Here is a 22568-nt window from a genome sequence, read left to right as displayed (position 1 = left end):
ATTACCTATTAAATAAGTTGATTTTGTACAGAAAAGCAAATGCAAATTTCCATGAATTGCTACATTTCTCTGTTTGTGAATTAGTTATACCAGAACACAGCATAACAAATATTTTGAAAATAACATTCCACACTCAGACAGATTTCATACGCATCATTTTCCTGTGGACTGATAGGGAATATTGGCATAGTATTGTACTAATTCACAGGTAAGAGAAAAGAAAGAAACAAAAAGGAGTTATTACTTAGACGAGAATAATGACATATATAGCAAGTGCAAATACAGGTAAAAAAAGACTTGCCTTCTCTCTTTTAATCATAAATGAGGAAGATATTAACTATAATCGCCCGCAACAACAGCGAAGAATGCAAAGGCTAGTGGAATCTTCTGCTAAGTGCAACTGAAGTCCAACAGAAGTTTTTTTGTCTTACTGGTTTGTAGTACATACAAGAAGCATACAAAAAAAGGATTTAAAATCATTACAGTACTGTAAAAATAAAAGAGAAATATGTACTTGTACAAGCTGCTGCACTCTTTTTATAATTGTTTTCTTTATTAGTCATAAGGAAAATATTTTTGTAGCTTTGCAGATGAAAGGAATGCATCTGAAGACATTCTAGTTCAAGCTAATTTTACTGTTCTTAATATAATTTTAATCTAATTACTTTGATTAATTACAAAGGGTATTTTTAGTACTGAATTCAATGTATTGCAAGTACATTACTTAAGAGATACACACCCCTTCAAGGAGTGAAAAGCCCTTGCCATTTGAATTCATCACAAGTATGCACAAGCACTACTCATACCATTCTTCACAAGTACAAAAACACATCCCAAATCACTATTCCCATTAAGTGCATAAGTACTTTCTGTACACAGATTTTACTTCATTAAAGAATTTACTGCAATATTTCAATAGTGTATGACAAGGCATGTAAACAATATCATGTGGATTTATTATACTTTTTCTGTTTTGTCTGTCCCTACTCTTTTTTCTCTGTTCTACTTATTTTGATTCTGCATTCTTTTTCCTTTATTGTTTTGTTTCTCTCCCATTTATTTTCCTTTTCTTTACATGTTCAAATCCCTCAGGACCAGATCAGGCACATACCTCTGAGGCTAGGGACAAGGCTAAGGACAGATCACCTCTGCCTGTCTGGGAACATCCACGCAGGTTCAGAGAGGAGGGGTCAGTCTTACAGGCACACCATCACGTGACAGCCTGACAAGCTTCACAGAAAGGGGACTTCGGAGCTTGGTTGAGGATATGCTGGTGCAGGTAGTGAACAGGAGAATTCAGATAGTCTAAGCCTCCCTTCAGTGTGTAAAAGACATGCTGTCCCAGTTGGTGCAAACCATCACAACAGCACAGGCTTCTACCCCCCACTCAACTTCAGAGTCTACCACAGCAACACCATCTGGCATCGGATGTGCTTGAGGCTCTGTGAACTGAAATTCCATCAGGCACTTCCTTGTCCCTTCTTCCCTTATCCTTTCTTCTTCACCCTCTTCCCTATTTCCCACCCACAATACCCTCTCATGAAAATAAATTTTGAAAAATACATGTTTTTATTCTCCAACAAAAATTTAGTGACCATCCTCTCCTACCTCCCCCAGTACAAACTTTCTTGATGTTACCTTTGTGTGTTTCCCTCTTTGTTTTGTCTATCCTTTTTCAATCTTTTCTATCACCCCCCCCCCTGTCTATTTTTAATGAAACCATTAGGGTGGACACAAAAAAATTATAAACCCTTTTTCTTTTTAAAAAATCTCTTTAAAGTTCTGCACAGTCTGCAGCTTTGTGACTGCACTCAGCTGTACTTGGCAGCAATATGACAAAAAATAAATAAATAAATAACACCAACCATCATGATTTTCCAAAGTAATTCTCAAGTTTGTAACACAGAACTTTTTTACAAATTACTCTTTTTCAATAAGTTGGCATATTTTTTTAAAAAAGACTTTGCTTTTCAATATTCATCACAAATGTCTTTTGCCGACCTTATTTGCATATTCTTGCAGTGCCTGCCGCTATTTTATAAGTCATTTGTGAAGCCCTGGACTATAAATACCAGCCCAAGATTTGAATCATAAAGCTGTAAAAATTTGCAGCATTTTCATTCATTTATTTATCTTTATTTTATACTTGAAAATCAGCTGAGTGATTTTGTCCAAGGAACAATTTTGAAAATAAGGCTAGCCAAAAGGCAAAAGATTACTAGGAAGAACACTGTATATAAACAACAGCAGAGATATAACAAACATATGTAGGAATAATTTAATTACAGCATGTAGTAATAAATACTTGGATGAAAACAAATGGAAAGACAATACAGCTTTTAATAATGTAAGAGCAGCACTTATTCAAATCGTTGTGTGTGTGTCATGCCTCCTACTCCTGTTCTTCGCCAAATGATGCGCTTTACAGGTTTTACAACCAATTTCACTGATTATATATGTAGCTAAAATGTTTTTACCATAATATATACAATATGCAGTGCATTATAACAGATTTCTCTGACATCTGAAATAGTCACCATGAGCCCCTCTACCAACCCAGAATCACCTGTTCTATACTGAATGGGTAGGCAAAGTGACTAAAATAACCCATCTGCATTCATGTGGCTATTGCCAAGGCTAATGCTTGCTGGAAAAATGAAACAGCTATAATGGCAAAGCTGACCTACATAAGTTAGTGTTGACATCCCTTTGCTTGAACTACTGCTAGAGTTTATTATCAGTTACCATAATGAAATTGCAGCTTCATAAATCATATTATCCAGAAGTTAGTACCTGTTTAATAGTGAGACACACTCACTCTGTGGCAGAGCTTCTCCTCTCAGCCCAACGTAACTTTTTGCTGAGGTAGCAAACAGTGTACCCATCACCACTTCCCTTCTGAGATAGCACAACTCTTAATCCTACACTAGATGCATCAGTGCATACAAACAAAGGGCTTGTCAAAGTCAGGGCCTGATAGCATCATCTGCTGCCACAGTCCTTCTGTTGTAGTTGAGAGCTTTATTTTGTAATGTCAATCAGAGAACAGGCTAAAGTAGCACAGCTGTGGCCTGCTAATCCTAAGAATGCTTTCACTTGACATTTGGTTCTGTCATATGGCAGAGCATTAGCAAGGGACACCACTCAGCATCCAGCAGTACCTCCTGCTCTTCCTGTTCCCAAGGTAAGTATAAACCATCTTTATCTAGTATGAGGACTCAGCATTCAATGAAGTTGTGATATTATCTGTATTATTGCATTGTTATCAAAACTAACATATGGCCTACAATTCCCTTGTCAGTCCTTCTCACAGAGGCAACTTGGAAATGTATTCCTGGGTATGTACAGCAATCCAGGTACATTCTAATGGCTCATTATTTGTCATAGTCTTCATTTTCACTTTGAATTTTATTTCCTTAGCAAGAATAAGTGCTCTTCCTTTCAAAGTCAAGGCTATGAAAGAAGTGTTAATTGCATGAGTGAGTGACAGATACATAATATAGCTTAAACATAGCTTTGGTCTAGCTCCTATGAAAACACTTACTAACATGTGTAAGGTGATATGCTCATTAATGGCTTGTAATTTACTTTATCATTTATTCTCAAGCAGTGATATGTTTCCTTTTAAATCTAATTATTTTGATTAATTTTCCTACATACCAGCAGCAAGTCATCCTGAGAAATGAACAATTTACATAGTTTACTTAATTCATCAAAGCATTACTGTTCAGTGTTACTGAATATGGTTTGATTATTGTAACTTGTCCAGTACATGATAACTGGCACATAAAATACTGTCACTATAAATAGCTTATTCTCTTCTAGAAAGTGCCGATTGCCATCATTCTTCATTACTGTAACACTGCAGTTTGCATTATATATCCATTCAAACGTAGCTCAAGATCAGAGTCAAAAGTAGCAAAGATAGTGGCTGCATGCAAAGGTGCATTCAAGTCACTTAATGACAGTCTCACATATTCTGCTTTATCAGACATTCATAAAGTTGTAATTATAATGGCAGATAAATACTCTAACACTCATTTGTTCTCACAATCTGAGGACATATTGTCCTTTTATGGAGTTTTTAGATATTGTCACTGTAAAACATCATTAGCATTTGTGGCCCAGTGCATGGAAGAATTACACTGCTCTTATCCACAGTATGGCATGAAAGTCAAGCTTGTATCCACAGTAAGTCATGAAAGTCAAATGTGTATCCACAGTAAGTCATGAAAATCAAGCTCATATCCACATTAAGTAAGGAAAGCCAAGGTTGTATCCACAGTAAGTCATGAAAGCCAAGCTCGTATCCACAGTATGGCATAAAAGCGAATACCTCACATCTAGTGATTCTTAATGTGCTACAAATTTCCAAAGTTTATGGACAGGCACTGTAAAGAAAATTCACACTGAAAGTATTTCATTCCTTGCAAAATTTTAAAAATGTCCAACTACTCCACTGATTACTGTGATCTTTGTTTGCATTTAGTAAGCATTCATTTTCAAAGTTAAAATATCAGAAAAACAGAGATAAGTCTTGAATCCATTGTATGCATTTATCATAAATGGCTGTAAATGTAAACAAGTTTGATGAAAAAGCACTAATTTGTGCTTGATGATTGTCAGCCTTGCACTTAATATGGTTTAAAGTCTGTAAGTACCTCAGATGTATCTTGTGTAGCCCTGTTTTCACAAGCCATTACTTTAGCTGTCACTGGAACTGGAATAATTATTTAATTTTAGCTTTCATTTCTTCTTAATTTGATTAAAACATTGGCACAGTGAGTATCATTCTTTCTTCACAGCAAGAGGTTCTTCAGTTCAGTTCAAATCTGAGGTGCCTTCTCTGTGAAGTCTGCCTGACATCCCTGTGTTCATGTGTCTTTTCTGGGTAGTTTAGTGAATGTAATTGTCACTAGGTGTGTGTGTGTGTGTGTGTGTGTGTGTGTGTGTGTGTGTGTGTGTGTGTGGTGTATGTGTGTGTGTGTGTGTGTGTGTGTGTGTGTGTGTGTGTGTGTGTGTGTGTGTGTGTGTGTGTGTGTGTGTGTGTGTGATGTGAAGGAAAGGCCTGGTAATCTATTACTGTTCCCTACTTGCCTAGTAAACTCTGTGCCTGACAGTGTCTGTTCATGGGGTGTCTATAGAGGATGGATGTGACTTGTAAGCCTGGATGGATGGATCACTTTGATTAAATGCAATATGGGTTCAGTATGTTTTCAGCTAAATGCCTCTTTAACTTAAAGAACAAAAGAATGCTGTTCCAGGCTAGTATCATGGAGTTTAATCAACAAGTTATAGATTAAACTCTGTGATACTAGGCTGGACTAGTGTTCTTTTGCTCTATAGGATTTCTTGGTACATTGGTTTTTGGATATTTTTTGTTACTACTTGTATGTAAACAACATCTCAGTTGTTAAAATAATGTGATTTTTTGCTGTATGACTGTGGACCAAAAAGAGATAACAGACATCTCTTCCCTAAACTAGCAGCTGGGAATTCCATGCAGCTTATCTGTCCTCAAAATGGCAGTAATGTAGAATGTTTTTACTTTGCACTGTGATCTTGTTTAGGAAAGGATGGTTAACACTACATGTATAGAATGCATTAAAAACTGTAATGAACATTCTACCAAATGTTTCCCATTGGATACTTAATATGTATGAATTCTCCTATCATAGTGGGAAATAAAAAAAAAAATGAAAATAATAAAGATTAAGCCTGTGTCACAAGATTCTGATGTGGTTCAGTAAACAATTTGCAATTCAGTCTTACAATGTAATCAGCAATTATATAAAATAAACTAACTAAAAATACTAATTGAAAACATCCATTGAAAATGCTGGTGGCACCTTACTCAATCAAGTATACAAAAACCCCAGTATTATTACAAAATGTCTTACAATACTGAAAAAATTACTGTTAAATCACATCATTACAAGCAGCATATGAAATAGGCAGTAAAAGACAAAGCACTAGTCTTCAGTCTTGTAGAGTTATACTCAAAGGTATTTGAATATCGTGTCAGAGATGCAGCCTTCATTCGACAGCTCAGATGTGCATACATGTAACATTCAAACATTAACAAATAGAGGAATTTTCCAGCCAGCAAGAAAGGATGTACCAATGTGCTGATGGTATGGCTGAATTTTGTAGCTCTTAAATTTCAAAAGATATAAAATAACAGTATATATAGAATGTAACTCACATACTGTTTCAGTGCAGTTTATACTGGCTGCTGAACAGATTTTTATGAATGAGTATGTCACTCATTGACAACATAATAAACTAGCAAGCAGGTATATCAGTTAACTGAGCCAAGCAGTGTAGTCTGTGAGCAGCACAAACAGCTGTCTGAGTGTGGGGGGGGGGGGGCTATGAGTTTGACAGGTTTGACAGTGCACTGTTCATCACAGTGTGTAAGAGGATGACATATTTGTTGTCTTGGACCCCTTTGAAGAGGATCTGTTTGAAATGGACAGTCTGTCTCACAGTATCATATCTTAGCCAAGGTCTGGGCTTTCCAAATGTACCAGAGTTAAGTGATTTTGAAAGTGAGGGGATGCTATATAACTATGAATGGCACAATAATTCATTTCTGGAGACTAAGAAAATTCAATGTATTTCACAATAGGGATTAGGTAAAAGTTGATTGTTTAAATAGCATGTGCCAAAACCATGAAAGCAATGATTCAGAATGTTTGATAAACAAGGGTACCCCATTTTTGGAGATGTGTATGGATTTGCTTTTTATTTAATTATGCCCAAATGCACCATTAGCAGGAAAGAAGCCTAAGTCAGATAAGACCATAAGAGAGTTGCAAGAGAAAATGGAAGTCTCTTAGTTAACAGTAAACACCTGATGATTTTTTCAGTTGTGGATGAATTTTATTTCAGGAATCTGTCAAAGGAAAAATTATTTCTGTGGAGGTTTTAGAAACTATGCACTTTTCTAACTATTTATAGGTCTGATGAAATCAAACATTTGAACGAATGCATATCTCTTGTATTAAATATGCATTGCAAACTAAATGGCATGAAGGTGTATCAAAGAACATTTTGATAGTTGAGCATTTAAAAAGTATCACATCTGAATGTATACCAAATATAAATGTGTTTTTTTTTTTCATATCATTGTCACCTGTGTTCTAAGCCATTAGTATTATAGTAAGCACCAGTATCTTAAAATGTTTTCAAATTGTTGAAGGGGTAAAACACATAAGGCACAAGACTGATTCAGAAGTTCCATTCTAGTCAAATGCATGTTTAGTGTTACTGCATGAAATGGAAACTGCAGCAAATTATGAGTACAGTTTGAAGTTGGTTAGAAGTGCAGGCAGTTAAACCTCTGTTCCATATTTATTCAGCTGTCAGTTTCTTTTATAAAATTCACTTAGCTCCAGACGTTTCCAATATCTTGGTAAACAGAAGTAATTGTGCTTATTAATCATAGCCTTTCTTTAATAACATTAATAATAATATTAAAGCAAATAATAAATATGTACTTTAAGAAAGTGCAGAACAAAGTCTATTACAAAATAAATAAATATGTAAAAGGTCCAGTCTTCCGTGGTGTAGTAAAAATTATTTAATCCACAAACAAGCAAAAATTAATGCTGATCTGATGAAGTCTTGTGCTCAAGACGAAAGTGCTAATTTTTGCCTGTTTGTGGATTAAATAATTTTTACTACATCACAGAAGACTGGACCTTTGACATATTTATTGGTCTTGGTTTTACTGTTTCTTTTTCCATTACAAAATACTTAACTGTATTGCTTCTGGTATATTGCTCTCTAAACTGTTTCACTTCTTTCATGGTTTATACTGCTGTTAGGTTTTGATACATTCTGATCCTATGAAAACCTGGCTATCTTCTTAAAGAGGAAACCACAATGTCAGTATGTTGTTTTTCAATAAAGGACACTGTATACTGTATATGCTCCATGATATTATGTTGGTTAACATCCCATTCCTTACAAATTAATCACTAATGTTTTGGTCTAATAAATGTTTAGTAGTACTCTAGCCTGCCCGGATAGCCAGCAGCCTTAGCTCCCCCCCCCACCCGATCCACACTAGCTGTACTCTTTTTCCAAGTATTGCCCCTAGGATATTCTAAGTGGCACAAGACCTCAGACTCCTCTGCAGATTTCTATGTTTCTGTCTTAAATCTGACCTCTCCCCTCGTATTGTATCTCCTAACTCTTCTAGCCCACTCTAGCTGTAACACAGCTCCTTCTAATCTCTCCCTCTAGCTTCTCATACTTCACTCCTGCCCAACACCTTAGGTCCTTCTTTCTTCCTACTTGCCCCACTGTGAACCTTCCTTCTCTGATTGACTCCGGAACCCTCAGGACCTCTTGGTTCTTCCCGCTCCATTCGCCCTGCGGGCTCACTCCGCTCCCCTACCCTACCCCCAAATCTCACCCACCCCCAGTGCATCTAAATTTATCTTCCCCATAACCACACCCTCTGACACTCTTATCCAATTAAACACTTATTAACACCAACTACCCCTCCCTATCCCCACCCACATTAACCTCTACTTATCTGCCTCAGCTATATCACTTAAGCATTGTATTCCTTCTCACCTACTCCAATCCCAACTCTTCTTTCCACCACCAACCTTATACATTCATATTTAACTACTCCTATATGAACTTATCTCTCTTGCTCGAACATATACCCCATCTATCACATAGCAGTTCTACATTACAATCTAACACACTACATCTGACCAGATATATCCAGTTGCTATTCATATAGTATCTGCTATATTGCATATTCCTCTATCCCAATACCACTATTCTAATAACTCCTCTCCACTATGCCCTCTAAACACCCCTTCACCTTCCTTTCACTATTACTACTATTCTCCTTATTCTTCTTCTACTATCTCTCCCAACCTACAATTTCCACCCACTCCCAAGCCTTTCATATAACTAACCCTCACAACACAGCCTTCTCACCCTCATACTCTCTTATTTCCCCCCACCTATATTCCTCTGAAAACCTCCTTCTCTTTCGACATAAGCTTATCTCCTCTTATTCTAACCTTTCAACCATAACTGTTAACAAACCCCTCCAATTCACAAAACAACTTAATCTCATCTCCTTGCTAACTACTCACATAGACTGTTATATACTACACCTGATATCCACTCTCATATCTGGATCATCCATCCTAATCCAGGCCCCACCACTACTACTGCTATAAATAAATCTCTATTATTCACTTCATTACATTCTCAAAGCATAGTAAACAAAGTCCCAAACCTACATGCTTGGCTCATACATAATAAACCTGACATCCTCACTATTTCAGAAACCTGGCTAAAACCACACATTAAAGACTCTGAAATAGTTCCTCCTAACTACTCCATCATAAGAAAAGACAGACCTCACAAAAAAGGCGGAGGAGTAGCCCTTCTATACACTTCCTCCCTAGTAGTCACTCCATATAACAAACCTACTCCACACTTTAACAATGCCGAACTTCTCCTTACAATGCTGCAAATCAACAATCACAAACATATATGTATAGCTTCCCTTTACATCCCACCAGGGGACAATATTTCCACACTTGAACTCATCCTCTCCTGGCTATCTAGTAACATTAAAAATGAAACCATAATCCTAGGAGATGTTAATATTAACTGGGCCCTTATACAGTCTCCTACAAACCCCACTAACATCAACCTCTACAATTTCTCACAACTGATCACTCTGGTAACCCACCCTGCTAAAAACCCCTCCAATGGGAGTATATTGGATTGGATTCTAGTCTCCCACCCTCACTACTTCACCAACACTGGCACTCTTCCCAACCCACTTGGTGACCACTTACCCACCTTTACCCACCGGCTTCCCACTATCCTTCAGTATACTCACAACCACATTACAATCCGTGATCACAAAAACTTCAACCCAGTAATCTTTTCAAGCTCACTGCAAGCAATTAATTGGAACTGTCTAAAAACACTATCCCTTGACGATGCAGTCTCTTACTTTAACTCAACTTTCTTAAAAGTACTCGACTCCCAAGCCCCTTTACGGACTAAAAGAATAAAAACTAAATCAGCCCCATGGCTCTCCAAAACTACTCTTGCTATCATGAGACATAGAGACAAAGTCTGGGGACGCTACCAAAAACACAAGACAACATCACTCCTTAACGAATATAAAATCCTCCAAAACAAAGTAAAGAAACTCATTACTTCTGATCGTCAAAACTACTTCTCTACACTCCAAAACCAAAATAAAAACAACCCACAGAAATTCTGGAAAGGGATCTCTACTCTCCTCCACCCCAGCAAACCGGATACTCCCACCCCAAACCCAAATGTTCCAGATCATAACTTAGCCACCCAATTCAATTCCTTCTTTATTGATTCAATTTCTAAATTAACCTCCTCTTTCTCTAACACCTCTTTACTATCTAATATCCCCTTACCCACCCCCACTATTCCTATTTCTGTACCATACTCCTCACCCACTAACTCCTCTACCCCCTCTTCTACACCTACCCTATCCCCATCTCCACTTCCCCAAAACTCCCCCCCTCCTGACTGCCCCCTCTTCTCATTAAATCCAATACCAACATCTACTATTAAAAAACTTCTTCAGAAATTGAAACCATGTACCAATGCTCCTGATAATATCCCTTCTTACTTTCTCAGTATAGCTGCTGAAACCCTTGCCTACCCCATTAGCATCTTAATTAACCGCTCTCTACAAGAATACACAGTTCCCCAAATTTGGAAACAAGCCTTTATTATACCTCTACATAAAGGTGGTAACAATAATAACATTACTAATTTCTGTCCCATAGCCATCCTGTCCCCCATTTCTAAACTCTTAGAAAAATGTGTCCAACTTCAGCTCCTTCCTCACCTCCTAGACAACCATCTTATAACTCCCACACAGCACGGTTTCAGACCTAATCATAGCACCATGACAGCCCTCCTCTCCTTCCTTGAGGTTGTAAATAAAGCCCGTGACTCTGGAAAAATTGTTTCCACCTTACTTCTTGACCTCTCCAAAGCCTTCGATACTATCTCACATAGCCTGCTCTTAAACAAACTCTCCAAACTTCACCTGTCTTCCTCCTCTTTGAACTGGTTCTCCAGCTACCTATCTAACAGAAGCCAAGCTGTAAAATGGAAAAAAGCTACCTCCTCTTTCCTTGGTACCCCTACAGGAGTTCACCAAGGCTCCATACTGGGTCCTCTTCTCTTCAACATCTTTATAAATGACTTCCACAAATCTATCCCTTTCTCTAGCATCATCCAATATGCGGATGACTCAACTATCATCTGTTCTGTCTCTTCTATTACTACCCTACAAAAACTTACTCAAGATGCCTTCTCTTCCACAGAACAATGGATGCTATGTAATCATCTAGCTCTCAATGCTTCCAAAACCAAATTAATGTTATTTACTCCTTCCAAAGTCATCCCTCCCAACATGGGTACCTTCTCAATTATTACTCTACACAACTCACCTCTTGAAATAGTATCAGAAACCAAGCTTCTTGGGGTCCAAATCGATAACCAACTGAAATTTAACTCCCACCTGCAAATTAACATCAAAAAAACACACCAGAAACTTGGCATGCTTTATAGACAGAACACCTACCTCACATCTGCCACTAAAATCACTCTTTCTACCTCCTTCCTAATACCATCCCTTCTATATGGTGCCCCACTACTAACTAATCTTCAGTCCTGTTTAAAACAACAACTTACCTCCTGTTACAACAAAATTGCAAAATTCGCCACCAGCCAAAAATCCTCCACCCACCACTGCATCTCCCTCCATAAGCTAAAATGGCTAGAACTTCCCAATCAACTAACTTATACTCAACTAACTCTAGCCCATAAGCTTATTCTCAACCCTACCCTCTGTCCCTCTCTTTCTTCTGCCTTTAAAATGCACCTACCTAACAGAGTTCTAAGGTCAAATAATCAAAATCTACTCAAAGTACACAGACCGAATCATCCCCCAGGCAAAAACCTTCTTTCCTTCAGCCTCGCTCGCCTCTGGAACTCCCTACCTCCACTCATCCGCACCACCTCTAACCACTCTGCCTTCAAAAAGTCACTTCACTTTCATCTAGCTTCTCAGTGGGAATGCTCTTGTTCCCACCCCACTTAACTAACTCTACTTATTTCACCCTCAATACCATATTCTACTTCTATACCTATGACATTTATTCTCTAATCAGTATTATGTTAATTCTAGTACATTTCTATACCTATGACATTTATTCTCTAATCAGCATTATGTTAATTCTAGTACATTTCTTCCTATTGTTCTAACTTTTATGACTGCTATTCTAATTGATGAGTTCTACATTGGTTTGTTTACACAATATTAATAACTCTCTGTACTAATATTGTAACTGTTAAATGTTGAAAATACCTTCTGTTATGGAGCTTTTCTCCCCAGGACTCCATTGAAAACGGGTTCTTTATGGCCCAATGGACTATCCTGGTAAACCAACGGCAATAAATAAATAAATAAATAAATAAATTTTGCAATGGTAAAGTCTGAAACAGTATATAAGATTAATACTCAGTCAGAAAGCAGAGCACTCTAGTAACAAGCATCATAAAATAGTGTTTTTTTACGAAGTATTCCTTCAGCACTGTTAAGGACAAATGTGCCCTTATGTTTTGAAGTGAAAAGGCTGATATTTTAGGTACTCCTACCATGATATTCAGAAACAATAAAACCTTAAGTGTAGCAACTGATATGCCCCTATCTGTGCATTATTGTGACTTGCATAAAAGTTGAAAACATTAGCATTACCTTCTATGTCAGTAAATTCATGAATATATGAATAGTTATTATATATTTTTGCATTTTATATTTTTATTGATTTCATACAGAATAAATTCAACACATTAATTGCATATTCTAATTTTAAACATTTAACAATATATAGTTATAATTATAAATATATTCAGTCAAGAACTCTTTAAAAAAAATTTTTTCCTGCACTACCTTAAATTCAGCAAGGTTTTATACAAGACAGTAAGACGATATTTGGAATTTTGATTATATAAATCCAGAATATCATAACTGAGATAATCTGTGCTTCCCCTTACATATCTTAGAACTTATTGCATTTCAAAAGAATAAAAACATCTTCAAATGTTGGAATTCTAACCAGTCATCATTATAGGTTCATAAGTACTAGGTTAGCTGTCCTTGTGGGCCATTTTAAGCCTAGACAATTTCCCTTTTTGTGCTTGAAATAACCCATCCCTGGTTAATAATTGCATATTACCTCTAATGAGAATAAATGGGATCATACCATAGGTAATTTGAGGAAATCCGTGATTGGGTTAAAGCATTTAGGAGCTACCTCTGTCCATTAGTAGTACAGGGGGCAGTCCTGATGTACATTTTATGTTTCCCATCCATAAGTCTAAGTTGTACTTAAATATGAATAGAGATGAACTTTGTTTTGTGGAGAGTCTGGTCCAGAGAAGTGCTATCTGCTGAAAGATATATCCGTCCCTCCAAACCATTCTGTTGATTGTTACAGAAGAGTATTAGATCCCTATACTGAGTATTTCTGATGACATTTGACTTGCTGATGTGCAGTAAATCCATCCATACTGGGTCAGAGGATGCATTGTATGCCAGACACAAGTCACCTCTTATATGTCAGTAGAATACCGAGTATAGTGACAGGGTTTTGAGTCGATCCATGTAAGACGTGTTGTTCAGGCCTTGTATCCTTTTAGTAAGTTGCTGCATCTGTCTGGTCAGATGCATGCCAAAGGGGGAATTACATTAATGACTGAACTAATGAGGGCTGAGTAAAGGAGACAATGACATCCCTAAATCTAGAAACAATCCTTTTGTTTATAAGCTGTGCAATATAGAAGAACTTTCTTACAACAACAGCCACATACTGGTCAAAAGTTAGATAAGTGTCCACATAAGTTCTCAAATCCTGAACAACTTGGTCAAGTCTTATTTATTTGGGATAAACTTTCCTACAAGATGGCTAAGTTATTTGGGAATTCAATGACTGCTCCTAGCTTACAGTCATCTGCAAACTTAGGCGGAGCTCTATGGTGTTGCTTTTACTTCAGTTATTATTTTATTATGAATACTGCTTTGCTCTGTATATCAGGTAAATGTAATATAGCTACATTTTTCATACACTTAAACAAATTAAAGAAAACTTTTCCATCCAATCATGTTTTACTTTAAGCTGTAAAAAACAATGAACCCTAATCTAGTGTTTATTGGATAAATAAATAGCCAGTATTTTTAATACTTTTTTATATAAACAAAATTCTTAAAAACTTTTAAAGTCCTATCACTACAGGCAATATCATATACTTAAGACCAAAATCATCATGTTATTCAATTGTTCAGACTGGAAATTACAAATTTTACATGTACTATTCTTACATTCTTACAAAAAACAGACATGCAGTTTCCCCATGCTGTGTCACACAAGTAATGAATCTATAAATTAAAACAAATACATATGTCCTGATCTCTGGGGAACCAGTACCTCTATTCTGCCAGCTTTGAATATAATTTTTCAATGAGATTCTATGTTTCTTTTGTGACCATAGGAAATGTAATTTATCGAACTTACTAATATAAATCATGGTTTGGAATAAAGAGCTGGTTTTAATTATATATAACATATTTTGGCAGCAAAATAATTTTTATTAAATATAATTTATCATTAATAATGGAAATGATTTGAACAAATGGGACATTAAATCTTATTAGTCAATGATTAAAATAAAAACACAAATGGATAGAAAACATTTCTTTAATTTGTTTAGATGTACTAACAATTCAGATATATTAACTTCAGCTGATTTACAAAAAAATGTAGTATTTATAAAAATGACTGGTTATAATTAGAACATCTGAAGATTTTTTTACTCTAAGAATGTTATTGTAATTTAACTTAATAAAATTTACAGAATCTAAACAAGGAGTAATAATGCCAAGATGCTTTAATCCTTCTACAATTCTTCTACAATTCAAATATTTGGATTCATTCATGGTATACTTTATTTTTTAATTAATTAGCAGGGATATGTTTTTCAGTTAAGTTTTATTTTTTTATTTGTTTTATTTAAAAAAGTGCCATTACTAAGTATTTCCATGTTGGCAAAGGTTCTTATTACTAATTATACAATTAAGCATTTATATACTGTTAGGAAATTAAATATATTTCTGGTAATATACCATCAAGCCTTCTGGTGTTGGTATCTTTTATTTTCTGTTTGCTCAACAAATTCACTTATATTTATGTGTTTCTTCAAATTGTTAACATTTTCTTCTCCTTAAAAATTCTCAATATTGATAATTAAAGCAAAAATCCTTTATGTTATATTAATTCATTTTATATCTATCTAAACAGTGTAGTTTCATAAAATAAAATTAAAATGATACAAAATATCTTCTGTGTCTGTATCAGTTTTATTATAACTATTTCCAAGATCTTGTATTTGTTTTGATTTTCCATCTGGGGATTAAGTGATCCAAATGAAACAAACTGAATGGTTACAAGCATGCTGGAATTGTTCACATGATGAAACTGTTACTGCTTACAGATTGGGATAGAAAAAATAAGGTTATTTTCATTTATTTAAAAAGTTAGACAATAGAAAAATGTAAAACAAAGGAGTTGGAAACTGATTTGTGGTGAGGAAAGACCCACTAAACAGGAAGGATTCTGAAAAACTTTATGCAAATTAGTAGCAATAAAGTATGACCAACCTGGAAGCTTCAATTACAACCGATTAAAATGCTAATTCCAAAAAACAATTGGAAAATTCAGTTTTGTCCAAGTAAAAGGCTAATATGAAAACTAGGAACAAAAAATGAAGATTGCCGGGTGAAGCACTCTGTAGTATTCACAGTCAATATAAAAGCATAAAAACAAGAGTGCACCAATGGCTGTGTTAAATCAAATGTATCACAGAAACGAACAGCTACAGCTGGTTTACCATTTATTGTAGAAAACAAAGCAGGATCCAGATGGTGTAGTAAGCACTTTCACGTCCAACAATGACGCTTCATCAGACTTCATGAAATACTCAAAAACTGCACTCCTTATATACAATGTAAATGATGTGCTTAAATGAGTTAATTGCAAACAATTAAGATAATCAAAATTCATCAAGGCTGAATTCAACTCATACATTGCTGAGACACATAAAATGCAGCTTATAGATATAAAAACATCATTTAAAAACTAACATATGAAAAAAATAAAACAAAATAAAACAATATTGGCTAAACACAATACACACAGAATTAAAAACTAGTGTTTTAAAGGTCGTGCTGCCAAATATGGCTTCAATGTTATCTTCTCATTCAATCCATGAATGTGTGCTTGCAACCTCACCACCCATCTATTTTCTAACTCTTCTAATTTATTTTTAAAATTACCTAACCTATGTGTTCTCTGAAATTTCTCCAATACTTTAAATTTAAAAGAGTGTCTAAGTCCACTATCAAGAATGTGTTGAGCCAGAGCGTTGTTGGTATTTTCTTTGTGTATAGCATATATATGCTCTCTGATTCGCTCTCTCAGTGTCCTGTTGGTTTTACCCACGTAAAACTTAAAACATTCTTGACACTGAGCTAAATAGACTACATCTGTAGTCCTGCAATCTGCATAACCTTTAAACCTATATACATGTCCAGTAATGGGGTGTTCAAAAGTTTGATGAACATCTATATATTGGCATTGATTACATGAGCAACAAGGAAATGTACCTATTCTATTAGACATATTAGGCTCTGTCCTAGTGTTGTCATAACATAAAATCCTTTTGAGAGATTTCATATTTTTGTAGGTTATATTGGGTTGGTCAGTCACTAGCTCTCTAATGTGATCATCATACATAAGTAATCGCCAATTGTTACTAATAATTCGCTTAATATGACTATTCCTGTTAGTAAAGGAGATAGTGAGCCTATTCTTGGCCATTTGCTTAGAACCTGTCGTGGAGGATGGAAATTCTTGATCAACTCTGTGAAAAAATGGAGTACCCTTGTCCATTCTATGTTGATCACTCTTTAATATAGCTCCCTGTACCTCTTTTGTCTTATAACCTCTGGATGTGAAGTTATTGGCCAATTTAGCCGTATGCTGCTCATAGACATCATCCTGTGTGGTTAACCTAGACAATCTCATAGCTTGATTGTCAACAACATTAGAATACACATGACGAGGATGCATGCTGGTTCGATGTAATAGGTTATTCCTCCAACATGACTTTCTAAACAACTCAGTATTAATGCCCATATTTGTCTTGGTTAGCTTCACATCAAGGAATTCAATTACTTCTCTAGAATATGTACTCTCAAACTCAAGGAAACTTGTCGTACCATTAATGTACTGGACAAAATCTTCCAGTTGCTGTTCAGTTCCCTTCCACACAAGGAACACATCGTCCACAAAACGACTATAATATTTAAGATGTTCTGAGTAGTCTGAGTTCCCCAAAACATATGTTCCTTCCCAATATGCCAATACCATATTGGCATATGAGTTTGCACATGGGGTCCCCATTGCTACCCCCTTCCTTTGTAGGTAGTATGTTCTATCATAAAGCAGTATATTATTCTCAAGAATAATTTCTAATAGTAATGTCCATTTAATTATCAAATTATTACTGATATTATTTTCAAGTAGAAATAATCTGACATATTCAATGCCTGTTGTATTGGGTATGGACGTAAACAGGGATCTAACGTCTAATGTCACAAAGAGATCGTTCTTGTCAATGGGTTCTAATTTATTAGAGTTAGCCAAGCTTTCAAGAAAATGTTGTGTATCCCTCAGTATGTGTTTTGATTTATTAACTACAGGTTTAAACATTTTGTCTAAGTATATTGATAATGGCTCAGTCAACCATCCCTTGCTTGAGACAATGGGTCTCAATGGGGGATCCATTAGATTCTTGTGTACCTTCGGAAGTCCCCTGAAATTGGGAACCAATGGACTTTCCACTATAAAGTACTTATACAACTCAAGATTAATAACATTACTCAATAATAAATCATACAGATGTCCATGAACATTCTTAATTAGCATATTGAGAGAACTACCACTCAACGTTTGATAGGTCTCACTATCTGACAACATATATTCCATTTTATCATTGTACATCTCCTTGTCTAACACAACAATTGCTCCACCTTTATCTGCCTGTCTAATTACAATGTCCATGTTGTTCTGTAGACTTGTAATGGCCTCCTTCTCATCTTTAGTGGTATTATAAAAGTCTGGTTTCACATAACCATTGTTATAGAGTTTATGTAAGTCACTCTCACAAGCTCGTTCAAATGCGTCCAACATAGGGTTATGTGGAGGCATGAACGTAGATGGCTTATTAAATTGTTTAATGTTATTGCTATCATGTTTGTCATCATCTCCATACATTAACTTTAAACCAATATTTCTTGTGAACAATTTAATATCCATGATGATATCCGCTACATCTGTAAAACATGAGGGGATGAAACTCAACCCCTTATTTAAAATAGACACCTCATGCTTAGTAAGCACGTACCTGGAAATATTGAGAACTAAGTTCTCTGTGTCGGTTTCAGTGCCTTTCTCTGTTGTAAATATATCTCCTCGGTACTTTTTCTTTTCGCCTGCCTGTTGTTTGGTGACCAAGTCCTGTTCTCGAAGGACTTTATGGGTAACGGGAGAGTCGGAAAACCCTCCGGTTCCAAAAAAACTTCTTCCGTATCTATATTGAAAAATGAATCAATGGTAGGCTGTTTTTTGCAGACATCCTTGTTGGTAATAACCTCAAGAGAATGAGACACTTCATGTGAAGGTGGACCTGACTCTCCATCCGAATGAACAATGGCCTCAACCGTAACTTGCCGTTTAGCGTTGAAGTTAGGCTGCATCGAATGAGTAGCAACTTTCGGATTCCTTGCTTCTTGTGTAGAAGGCCCTGCTTTCAAAACTTCGGCTGACGTCATGATGGGCGTGTTGGACTGTGTTCCTACTACTCCATTTGAATATTTACGGAAAGTCGTGGTATGATTGAAATCATTACGAGGGTATTTGGGATTCTTATCCCTCGGCCAGGAAAACACCTGGCCTTTTTGAAAGTCTAGAGAATCCCTCTCCAACTTTCTTTTTTTGTCCTGTAAAGATTTGCTATCAAATGTGGACACCATCAACCTCAAGTCATTGTTTAAAATCTCTAATTCTTTAACATTAAGTATCTTGACAAGTTCCGTTTCCAAGCTTCTGATCTCAAGCTTAAGCGCTTTCTCTAGTTGTTCATACTGCTCAATCAATATCTTTATATATGCAAAACTTGTTTCAAGATTGAGCTTCTGCCATTTTGCCAAAAGCTCCAGGTAGGCTGTGCCGAAGGTAGGCATTTTGAGTACTCTTAAGCCCCTGGGAATGAGCTTAAAACTGAGGCATGCCTCCATGTGCAACTTTTGCCATTGTACGCTTTTTAACTTTTGTACCTTCGTCTCAAGCCACCTTGTAGTTAGAATAATGTCCATATCATGTTGCATTCTGTTGCGTTCATTCTCATTACTACATAATTATTTCGTTGACAGTTTTAATAAAGGGTTGTTATTCATCTCAGTAAAATCTCGTAAACTGATTAGTCCATTAAACTCAGAGGTTTGTGCATCCATCAGTGATGTAGGTTCCACAGCCATGTCCCAAGCAATGAATCACAGGAACAAAATCAGGAACAAAAAATGAAGATTGCCGGGTGAAGCACTCTGTAGTATTCACAGTCAATATAAAAGCATAAAAACAAGAGTGCACCAATGGCTGTGTTAAATCAAACGTATCACAGAAACGAACAGCTACAGCTGGTTTACCATTTATTGTAGAAAACAAAGCAGGATCCAGATGGTGTAGTAAACGCTTTCACGTCCAACAATGACGCTTCATCAGACTTCATGAAATACTCAAAAACTGCACTCCTTATATACAACGTAAATGATGTGCTTAAATGAGTTAATTGCAAACAATTAAGATAATCAAAATTCATCAAGGCTGAATTCAACTCATACATTGCTGAGACACATAAAATGCAGCTTATAGATATAAAAACATAATTTAAAAACTAACATATGAAAAAAATAAAACAAAATAAAACAATATTGGCTAAACACAATACACACAGAATTAAAAACTAGTGTTTTAAAGGTCGTGCTGCCAAATATGGCTTCAATGTTATCTTCTCATTCAATCCATGAATGTGTGCTTGCAACCTCACCACCCATCTATTTTCTAACTCTTCTAATTTATTTTTAAAATTACCTAACCTATGTGTTCTCTGAAATTTCTCCAATACTTTAAATTTAAAAGAGTGTCTAAGTCCACTATCAAGAATGTGTTGAGCCAGAGCGTTGTTGGTATTTTCTTTGTGTATAGCATATATATGCTCTCTGATTCGCTCTCTCAGTGTCCTGTTGGTTTTACCCACGTAAAACTTAAAACATTCTTGACACTGAGCTAAATAGACTACATCTGTAGTCCTGCAATCTGCATAACCTTTAAACCTATATACATGTCCAGTAATGGGGTGTTCAAAAGTTTGATGAACATCTATATATTGGCATTGATTACATGAGCGACAAGGAAATGTACCTATTCTATTGGACATATTAGGCTCTGTTCTAGTGTTGTCATAACATAAAATCCTTTTGAGAGATTTCATATTTTTGTAGGTTATATTGGGTTGGTCAGTCACTAGCTCTCTAATGTGATCATCATACATAAGTAATCACCAATTGTTACTAATAATTCGCTTAATATGACTATTCCTGTTAGTAAAGGAGATAGTGAGCCTATTCTTGGCCAGTTGCTTAGAACCTGTCGTGGAGGACAGAAATTCTTGATCAACTCTGTGAAAAAATGGAGGACCCTTGTCCATGCCAGTTCAGATTTGTCAAGAGCGGATACTGCCTACTTAACCTAGCTGACTTCTTTGAAAAGGTTACTTAAGCAATGGATGAGGCAAATCAGTACACACCATATATCTAAACCTCACAAAGGCATTCAAAACTATCCCATACTCAGGTGTTGTAGATAACCTATCTCAGATAAGTGTTAATCCCTATGCAACTCATTGTATAGCAAACTGACTCACAAATAGGTCTCAGATAATTAGGTTGGACTACTTTACCTCCTCCAAAAGACCTGCCACTAGTCATTTTACCACAGGTTTCAGTTCTTTGGCCACTTCTCTTTTGCATTTACTGGTATTTCCTTCTCAGAGGCAAAAGCTACAATAAAGGTCTTATGGATAATCGAGTTTGCAGATGACTATAAACTTGATGCCATCACAAACTTCTCAGAACATACCAAGCTCCTGTAAGAGTCCCTTCCCCATACCAATAGCTGGTGTTAAAACTTTGAACTAAAACTAAACACCATGAAATGTATAATACTATCCTTCAGCAAGTGATAAGCCCCTTGTAACTATCACATTAACAACACACCCCTGAAAATTGATCTATTAGTTAGGGATCTGACAACCTATGTAGACAATGAACTATCCTTTGATCACTAATTATGTTCCATTGTAAGAAAGTCCTTTTTCATTGCATAGCTTCTTACTTAGGGTATGGTGTCCAGGTCCAGGGATGTGATCATTCCACTGTATTCAACATACCAATCACTGAGTATAATGTCCCATTTTGGTACGTACTTTTCTAAACATTTGACAAAATTTGAATGCTCACAATGCTTTTTTACTAAGAAAATCAAGGGCCTAAATTATAAAAAATATGTGGACCATGTAAAAGCCTTGTCCCTCTGCTCAGTATTATAAAGACTGATGCATTCTCTGCCTCTCATACAGAGCCTCAGAAAACCCTAGCCTGCTAGACCTACTGTACATTTGCAAGTCCAATGGATGCATAAACACCCACTCAAAAGATCTCAAGCTCTTTCTCAACAAAAATAAAACATATTGCAGTGATAGATAAGTATCACAAAGAATGCCACTTCTTTGGAATTGTCTTCCTCTCCACATAAAGCAAAGTATTTCTCTTATTCCATTTAAACATAATCTAGATGAATGGATGGATAATGGCAAATTCACCTGTGATTTAGCACCCTTGTTCCTCACAGAGAGGGGCAATATATAAATGTTCTGCTCATCTCTAGGTTATTTGTACATAAAATATAAGGACTAAAACCTTCATGGGAATGTATGGCAAGGCTTCTAAAGATTCTCATTCTCATAGATCAAAAGCCTAGTAAGTAACTATGGACCTAAGATTTGCTCCCCCTCCTTCAGACACAATGTAGTCCACTAGTCTCTAATGGGATTTGTCACTCATCCCTGTTAGCATTTGATATGCCTTCTCATTATGAGCTATTAACTGATTTTAACTACATGCTCTATGACTTAAGGGTTGCGTGCCCCTCTAGGCTGCTACTTGGTAGCCTCGTTATGCTGAGCCCATTCACTTTTTGCATACCAGAGTCGTTCCTGAGGTCTCAGGTTTTTGTATCTTTTTGCCACATCCTCAAGAAAATGTATTTGGACCCTAACGT

General features: G+C 36.1%; 1 protein-coding gene across 1 annotated transcript in view; it reads left to right on the top strand.

The window, feature by feature from the left end:
* Positions 1-22568, top strand: part of SEZ6L (seizure related 6 homolog like) — a 3056071-nt gene that overhangs the window by 2480097 nt on the left and 553406 nt on the right. The gene's annotated exons all lie outside the window — the stretch shown is intronic.

The sequence above is a fragment of the Protopterus annectens genome, chromosome 4.part0 (genome assembly GCF_019279795.1).
Source record: "Protopterus annectens isolate FY-2018-M chromosome 4.part0, PAN1.0, whole genome shotgun sequence".
Classification (NCBI taxonomy): Eukaryota; Metazoa; Chordata; order Ceratodontiformes; family Protopteridae; genus Protopterus; species Protopterus annectens.
This window is presented reverse-complemented; position numbering and strand designations above follow the sequence as displayed.